The 8,595-nt window shown below is 48.6% G+C and overlaps 1 long non-coding RNA gene across 1 annotated transcript; it reads right to left on the reverse strand.

The window, feature by feature from the left end:
• Positions 1-1,822: 1,822 nt before the first annotated feature.
• LOC138849923 (uncharacterized) lies at positions 1,823-8,150 on the reverse strand. Its single transcript, XR_011389135.2, has 2 exons — positions 7,803-8,150; positions 1,823-4,091 (listed from the first exon to the last, which is right to left on the reverse strand). It is a non-coding gene; the product is annotated as an uncharacterized LOC138849923 (long non-coding RNA).
• Between the last annotated feature and the right edge of the window lie 445 nt (positions 8,151-8,595).

Here is an 8,595-nt window from a genome sequence, read left to right on the forward strand (position 1 = left end):
TCCAGTTCAAGTCCCGGCTGCTCCACTTCCAATCCAGCTCCCTGCTAATGCATCTGGGAAAGCAGTGGAAGATGGGCCAAGTCCTTGGGCCCCTGCACCTACGTGGGAGACCCAGAAGAAGCTTCTGGCTGCTGGCTTTCACTTGACACAGCCCTGGTTTTTGTGGCCATTTGGGGAGCAAACCAGCAGAAAAGGAAGCAGTGAAATACTTCTCTCTCTCTCTCTCTCTGTAATTCTGTAGACAGTGAGAGGAAGAGACAGAGAGAAAGGTGGTCAGTGGGAGAATCCCACCACAGGTGAAATTAGGGACACACGCTTCTGGTTTTTGGCCCTGTCCTCTTAATACTAAAAAGAAAGTCATGTGCAGTCAAAGGCAATTTTCCCTCTGGCGGATGTTTGGGAATTATCACAGTGTCATGGCACTAGGCACCGTCTTCTTGATTCTTGATTCTTCTAGATCTTTCTCTTCCCACCCGGTATTGGTTCTCCACTGCTGCTCAGCAGTCATGGATATGATTCTTGATGGTTACAGATCATGGTCAGTTGACACCCTGGAGGTCCTGCATTGTGGCACAGTTGATTAAACAACTGCCCGTGACACCAGCATCCCATATCAGAGTACAAATTCAAGTCCAGGCTTCTCTGCTTCCAATCTAGATTCCCACTGATCAGCCTGGAAAAGCAGTGGAAATGGCCCAAGTACTAGGCCCCTGCCACTCACGTGGGAGACCCAGATGGAGTTCCTGGCTCCTGGTTTCTGCCTGGTTCTGTCCTGGCTGTTACAACCATTTGGGGAATGAACCAGCAGATAGAAGATCTCTTTCTCTCTGTATCTCTGTCTGTCACTGGTCCAGGAGCCTGGAAACCCATCTGGGTCTCCCACATGGGTTCAGGCACCCAAGCACTTGGCCATCTTCCATTGCTTTCCCAGGCACATTAGCAGGGAGCAGGGTTGAAAGTGGAGCAGCTGGGACTTGAGCTGCCAGCCATATGGGATGCAGACATTGCAGGCGGCAACTTAACCAATACGCCACAATGGCAGCCCCAATAAAATAAATCTCTTTTAAAAAATTTAACACTTTGGATTGCGAGTAACCACCCCCTCTTGTGAACTGAGGACTTGTTGCCTCTAATCACACCAATAATATTTCCAGACTGGAGCCCTGGTGCCTGTCTGTGGGCTGGGCTGGCCTGGCCCAGGCTGACCTGCTAGCTTAACTCAGGGTTTCTTTAGATGGTCACAGGCCATGCCAATCCTCCTCCCTCCTTGGGAAGCCAGGGCCTTTGTGCTGGCCGTTGGTCAGCCCACGTATCTTACATGGAACAGAGGCGCAGCTGCTACCGCAGGGTCTCAATCAAGTGAAAGTCTTTTCTGGTTTCTTCCCTATTCCATTTGGACTCTGCCTTTTAAGGTTTCAGCACAAGCACTGGGCAAACCAAGCACGCGTTGCCTTTCCCAGGCACAAGACATAAAATTAGGGGCAAGCCTTTGGCCTACCAGTTGAGACGCCTCTTAGGACACCTATATCTCAAATCAGAGTGCCTGGATTGAGTCTTGGCTGCAGGTCCTGAATCCACTTTCCTGCTAATTTTCATCCTGGGAGGCAACAGGTGATATTTAAGTACTTGAATCCTTGCCACCCACTTAGGAGACCCATATTGAGGCCCTGGCTCCTGGCTTCACCCTGGCTTAATCCTGGCCATTGCAGGCATTTGGGGAGAAACCAGTGGGTCAGGAATCATTGTCTGCTGTCTGAATCAATCTCTCGCTCTTTCTCTCTGCCTCTCAAAGAAATAAAAATTGAAAAATAAATAAAAATAGTTTCTGAGGCATCACAATTCTTTGTGATTTATTATTATATAAAGTATATTTACAAATACATTAGTAATACAGCACTACAGTATAGAAACCTATTATATATTTATAATTAAATTCTACAATTTTTAATGTACAAAAAGTAGAGAGAAGACTGTAACGAATCTCCACAGCTTTATTACTTCCTCCTAACTGTACTCAACTCTGTCAATCTGGTTTCATCTATCCCCCATATGGTCTTACTTGGAACATATAAAGTAAATCCCAGAGAACATACAATTTCACCAACAGATACTGGTGGTGTCCCCTTAAGAGACAAGCACATTTTTAAAAAGTCTAGCCACAATGTTATGGTTACCTTTAACAAAATAAGCAGTAGGCCCTTAGTATGATCTAATACCCAGTTCCAAAGATGCAACTTCCCAGATTGTTGCAAAAGTGTCTTTTTATAACTGGTTGTTCAGGAAACAAACAAGGTTTATATACTGTATCTGATCTTCACATTTATTTTAATCTAAAATCACATCTCTTCCTTATTTGTTCTAATACTATTTACTTGTTGTAGAAAGTAAATCATTGGTCTGATAGAATTCCCCCACATTCTGGACTTGTTTCCTCTTGGCATTGTTCAACTAGTTCCACTCGAGCCAGAATTTTCCATAAACTGTGAATTTAGACTTAGAGCTGTCCAATGGAGATACAATGCAAACCGCATAATTCATGTTAAATATCCTGGCAGTTAGGGCCAGCATGTGGCACTGCAGTTAGGATGCCACTTGGGTTGCTGTATCCGTATTAGAACACCTGGTTCAAGTCCTACCCACTCTGTTTCCAATCCAGTTTCTTGCTGATGAGCACCCTGGGTGGCTCAAGCTCTTGGGTCCCTGCCAACCATGTGGGAGATCCAGATATGAGTCCTGGGCTCCTGGCTCCAGCCTGGTCCAACTCTGGCGGTTGGCAGGCATTTGGGGAGTGAGCCAATAGACAGAGCATCTTTCTTCCTCTGTCTCTCTGTCTCTGTCTCACTTTCTCTCTGCCTTTCAAATGAAATGAAAATAAATAAATAAAAATTTTAAAATATATATCCTAGGGGCAGGCGCCATGGCACAGTAGGTTAATTCTCCGCCTGTGGCACCGCATCCCATATGGGTGCCAGTTCTAGTCCTGGCTGCCCCTCTTCCAATCCAGCTCTCTGCTATGGCCTGGAAAAGCAGTAGAAGATGGCCCAAGTCCTTGGGCCCCTGCACCTGCGTGGGAGACCAGGAAGACGCCCCTGGCTCCTGGCTGAAGCTCCTGGTGCAACTCCAGCATTGCGGCCATCTGGGGAGTGAACCAATGGAAGGAAGACCTTTTTCTCTGTCTCTCCCTCTCACTGTCTATAAAATCTTTAAATATATATATATATCTCCTAGCAACCACATTTGAAAAGTTAAAATACGCTTTAATAGTATATCTTATTTAATGTAAAAGTAGCTCAAATACTATCATTTCAAAATTTGGTTAATATAAAATATTATGAGATATTTATTTTTTATATTCAAAATTCGGTTGCATTGTATGCTTAAAGCACATCTCAATTCAAATTGGCTGCATTTCAGTGTTCAAGTACCACACGTGCCTACCATGTCAGAAAGGGCAGATCTAGAGGCTTCATTAGGTTTCATTTAAATTTTTATGTGCAACCAAAACTTCATAGGTGCTGTCGCATATTTCCCATTGTAAGGCTCCTTGTCAATATTGCAGCAATTAAGTTTTAGCATCCTTCGATGATTATGTCCAAATCCAGTACTGTGAGGGATTGCAAAGTCATGATTTTCTAATTTTCTTTTATTCCTTCTGCCTCTACTAGGGGCAGTTCTTATATAAAGATGACCTTACTTTTTCGTTCCTCTGACACACAGTTCTCAGGGGGAAAGCTAGAATACGTGCTTAATCTTCCCTCTGTCAATTTTTCAGAGAAGAGAGCACCCAAACAACCTCTCATTTTGACTGACGGGAGGAGGGTCTCCTTCTATCACGATGAGCTGCTGGATTTCTGTACTTGCTGCTTTTCAACACATTGCAGTCATTATTCTTTTTTGAAGTTATTAAAAAAAAAAAAGTCCCTGTCTTTGGTCAGCAGGACTCTCCAGCTGGCTCCTGGGCAAGTTTTTGATGGCTTCCCTGCTTTCTGGCACAGTCTCATGTCTCAAGCTCATCTTGGACATTTTCCGTCCCAATTAGCAACTGGCTATTTCTCCAAAGGAGCCCTTGTTCCTTTTCATGTTCCAGGCATCTGTAAATGATACCACAGACCAGATGAACAGGAGGAAGGCAGTTAGAACACCAAGATGAGTCAACAGGACAAAGATTTCTTCTGTTTGGATGGAGAAGGTAGGGTGAGAAGAGGAAGCCGGATTTCAGGGGTTCTTGCACGGCCCCACCTGCACTGCCTATCCCTTTCTCGAAATCTCTGCTCTCCTTGCCCGCTGTGCTCAGGACTAGAGCGTCTGTTGACACAAAGGGCAGGTGAAAGTTCAGCCAACTCGGAACCCAGGGGCTCCACCTCACATCCTTTGTGAAGAGCCAGGAGCCTTGGTCCAAAGCTGCATCACTTCCCACCCAGCCCTTCCTGAGCCAACTCCCCGAAGTCTCCGGGAGAGCGCAGTCGGCATCAGCCCAATGACATCAGGGAAACTCCTACTTCCAGCAGATCCTCCTTCAGCTGCAAAAGCGTGCAGCGGTAGACCGGGTGTGGGCTTCTGAAGTCTCTGCAGGAAGCAGAGTTGTTTTTTCGGCACCACATCTGAGTGCATCTTCTCAGGAGGGCTGACTGTGTGAGAGCTGCAGGACCTCAGCTGGTGTGGAGCCTCCCACCTCCCCACCCCCACCCCTGTCCTCTACTGTTACACCCAGTCAGACCACGGAGGGGCTGGCAAGGAAGATGGGGGCCCAGCACATAGGCAGGTGAGGGAGATGCCTGCTACTTTCCTGGTCTTCCTTGATGTTCTTTATTGCCCCTGTTCAAAAGCACAATGAATCTCACTGCACTTGCATCTGGATCCGTTTAAAAGAGCTCCCCCACCCCCACACCCCACCACCACCATGCTTACTGTAGCCCACCAGTGTGATCATGAATCCAGGATGGCTATTTTATATCACTGCCACAGTCCCCTGGTGCTGCCAGCCACCCAGAAAGATTGCCATAACCTCTTCACTGGGCTGCCATTCCCAGAAGACAAGGGGAAAAAGCAACCCAGCTTAATGGCACCTACTAATACCTGCTAATCCTGGCACATAGCTCAAAGCAGAGTCACATCACTAGTGAGCCTACTGCATACCCAGGGTGCTTGCCTGTGAGTTTTGTTTGATTCTTTGAACAGTCCAATGGCTAGGCAGTGTTAGCCCCATTGCACAGTGGAAAAAGTTGAGAATCCCCAGAGGTTAAGTAAGTCACTTGGTTGGCAAGCAGCACAGCCATGCTCTGAGTGCTATTCAGGTGTGAATGTCTCTAAGGCCTGGCTTTATGGCAGCCCCAGCACCACCACCACCACCTCCCAAGCTGCTGGCAGCACCATTTGAGCCACTGAACCTCTTACTTGGGACTCGGGGGTCTGCAGGAACAGGAAATTGGATAATCACCATTGCAGAATTAAAACTATGTACCCGGGCTGGTGCTGTGGCACAGCAGATTAAAGCCCTGACCTGCAGTGCCAGCAGCCCATATGGCAGCCAGTTCAAGTCCCGGCTGCTCCACTTCCCATCCAACTCTCTGCGGACGGCCTGGGAAAGCAGCAGAAGATGGTGCAAGTCCTTGGGCCCTTGCACCCACATGGGAGACCTGGGGGAAGCTCCTGGCTTCTGACTTCAGATCCACCTAGTTCCAGCCATTATGGCCATTTGGGGAGTAAACCAGCAGATGAAAGACCTCTCTCTCTCTCTCTGCCTTTCTGTAACTCTGCCTTTCAAATAAAACAAATCTTAAATAAATAAAACCAATGAAGTACTTTAGCCCCTATTTCAGACTTAGAGAACTAGACGTTAGCTCGGTTATACTGCTAATAGAAACCCTGAAAAACACAAGTCAGATCACAGCCTGCCTCTGCTCAAAGACCTTCAAGTATCTGCTCGTCTCAGGAGACTCGTCAGGGTCCTTGGAACTGCCTTCAAAGCCCTGCACTGTCTCCTCCCAGCCCTCATCTGCCCGACCAGCTCCCACCTGGGAGCCACCATCCCCATCATGTCCTCTGCAAATGCCACCTCCTGAGTGGGGTGTGCAGGGCCTGAGGTGCAGCAGCTCCCTCCCTAACTTAGTCCATTCCAGCCACAGCAGCCTCCCTGCTGTCTCCTGACTTCACAGCTACACTCTCACCCCAGACCTTTGCACTTGCTGTTCTAGGGCTAATGTCAAACCCAGACATCGGGTCTAAAGTCAGTACCGCTCACCATGACACTGATGCCCTTTCCCACTCGACGAATGTTTCCACACTGAACTTCACCTTTCCCCTTTTCAGGAGAGATCCAAATATTTCACCTTCTTTTCTGACTCCAGGGCCACCTGCTGGTTCCAGCATGAGGACATCAGGAGGGGTTATTCCTGCTTCCTCCATAGTCAAAGCCCTCAAAGGCAGATACCCCCAAAGACCCCAAATGGGTCCCCAGTTGTGTTCCACTTTCTTATCGCGAATCTCAGCAACTTGGCCTTCTCGTCACTTGAAGCCTCCTTCAAGGGCTGTTGGTTTTTCAGTTATCCTCAGATGCTCTACAAGAACGAGCAAGTGTACCCGGTCATTGGAGGGACTCTGTGCTTGGGTGGCTGTCACATCCACACTCGTTCTGAAGGCCGTGCTGGCTGGCTTGGGATAGGGACTCCTTCCCTCAACCAGACACTTTATTATCTCACTTAGCCTTCACTCCACTTTATAAAGTGGTTCTTGATACGCTCCCTTTATAAACTAGGAACCTTGTCCAATGTCACTAACACACACACCTAGACCTGACTCTGCAGTGGATGTACTTCCGGTTAAGCTACTCTGCCTTTCAAAAAGTGGGTGGGCTTTTGACTTGGCAATTAGGATACCACTTGGGATGTCTCCATCCCATAGCAGAGTACTTGGGTTCAAGCTTTCAATCCCAGCTGCCTGCTAATGCACACTATAGGAGGCAGCAGTGATGGCTGGAAAGGTGTGGTCCTTGCCACCCACCTGGGAAATCTGGACTGAGTTCCTGGTTCCTGGCTTCCATCTGGCTCAGCCCCAGCCAACACAGGCATTTGGGAAATAAAGCAGAGGATGGAAGATTTGTCTGTCTGCCTCTCTCCCTCTTTGTCTCTCTGCCTTTCAAATAAAATAAGTAAATAATCCAAAAATATATAATTTCTCCATCCCTTCCAAACCCCAGGTTCAGGACCTCTAGTATACTAGATGCGGAGACCAGTGGCAGTTTCTCTGTGTGTGGGTCATCAGCCTGTGAGCAGCCTCAGAGTGTCTCCTGACAGCGGGCTGGAGGCTGCGATCCACAGTCATCAGGTGTCTGGCAGATCACACCATTATTCTGGACTCCAGCGCATCCGAGGTGGCATGCAACATTTAAAATCTTGCATTAGAAAACATACAAACAGCTCATCCAACCCTTTATTTAAGGTAGTCATTAGGATGAAGTTATGTTAAGCATTAAAAATAAGAAGGAACCCATTGTCCAAGCGGTTTGCAGATTTGGCAACAATCCAGGCCGTCGACGACAAGTATGAGAGCCGTGTCCACGCCAGCGCGCCGTGAACAAACAGTCCTCCTGTGTGCTCTCAGCCGCAGCACTGCACCGGCTTTCAGAGAGGTCAAGGCTGTGATCGCAAAGCAGCGCTGGGTTCCCCGGTTGGAATTCTCTGGGGTTGCTTTTCCCACTCACTAAAAATAGGGCTATGGCTTCCTTTTTTCTGGCACGTTGAAAAGAAGGAAGGTAAAAGAGAGACCGTACTTTCCCCTGCTTGAAGACACCCGAGGAGACTTACCGGAAAACGTACCTCTAACGCAGCGAGAGCTTATGGGAAACAGTAACCCGCCCCCAGGATAAACAGGCAAGGCGATGACGACGTTCTAGGAAGTGCTGTGCAAGCCAGCCGAGGGAGGCTTTCTGGCAGCCCGGGAGGGCGGCTGAGGGCTGTGACCTCTGATGAAGGAAGCTCCTCCGCTTATCTCCATGGGAGGGCTTCCACGACGCAGCGGCAGTCTGCCCCGGCTGGGGATTTCCTCTGGCATTACAGAAAATGATGTGGGGGAAGCCTCCGTTCCCCGGAATGGGTGGGGGCCCCGTGGGGTCGCACCCGTGGTCATTCTCCTCCATGTTGACTCAGAAACCTGGGGGAGCTGATTCCCCCACTGCCCTGGCACAGACTGGCCCGCAGCTTGCCGCTGAGCTTCTGAAGCTGGGTCCCCCTGCCCACACGTGCCTCTCCCTTCCTAAGTAAGAAAGCACAGTGGTTCATGAATCTCTTCAGAAACTCAGTTGCTCCATGTACACGAGAGACTCGCACACAAAGTCCGGCTGTGGTAGTACTGGGGGCGACAGCAAAACTTGGGAGATTGTGGTATGTCTGCTATGAGGTCTCAAGGATGACAATGAAGCTATTTTCAAAAGATGACAGCACCTCTGTGTGCAAGGACAGTGACAGGCTAGATCAGCTTACGCAGGAAAGATAAGCCACAGCCCCAAGTCAATTATGCGCATGCGAATGCCAAGGTGTAGAGAAAGGGCTGGGCAAAAGCCTTGGTGTTGGAAACGGGAACGGGACTGCGGGATGGACT

The sequence above is a fragment of the Oryctolagus cuniculus genome, chromosome 6 (genome assembly GCF_051225735.1).
Source record: "Oryctolagus cuniculus isolate XC-2025 breed Fujian yellow rabbit chromosome 6, ASM5122573v1, whole genome shotgun sequence".
NCBI classification, from domain to species: Eukaryota; Metazoa; Chordata; class Mammalia; order Lagomorpha; family Leporidae; genus Oryctolagus; species Oryctolagus cuniculus.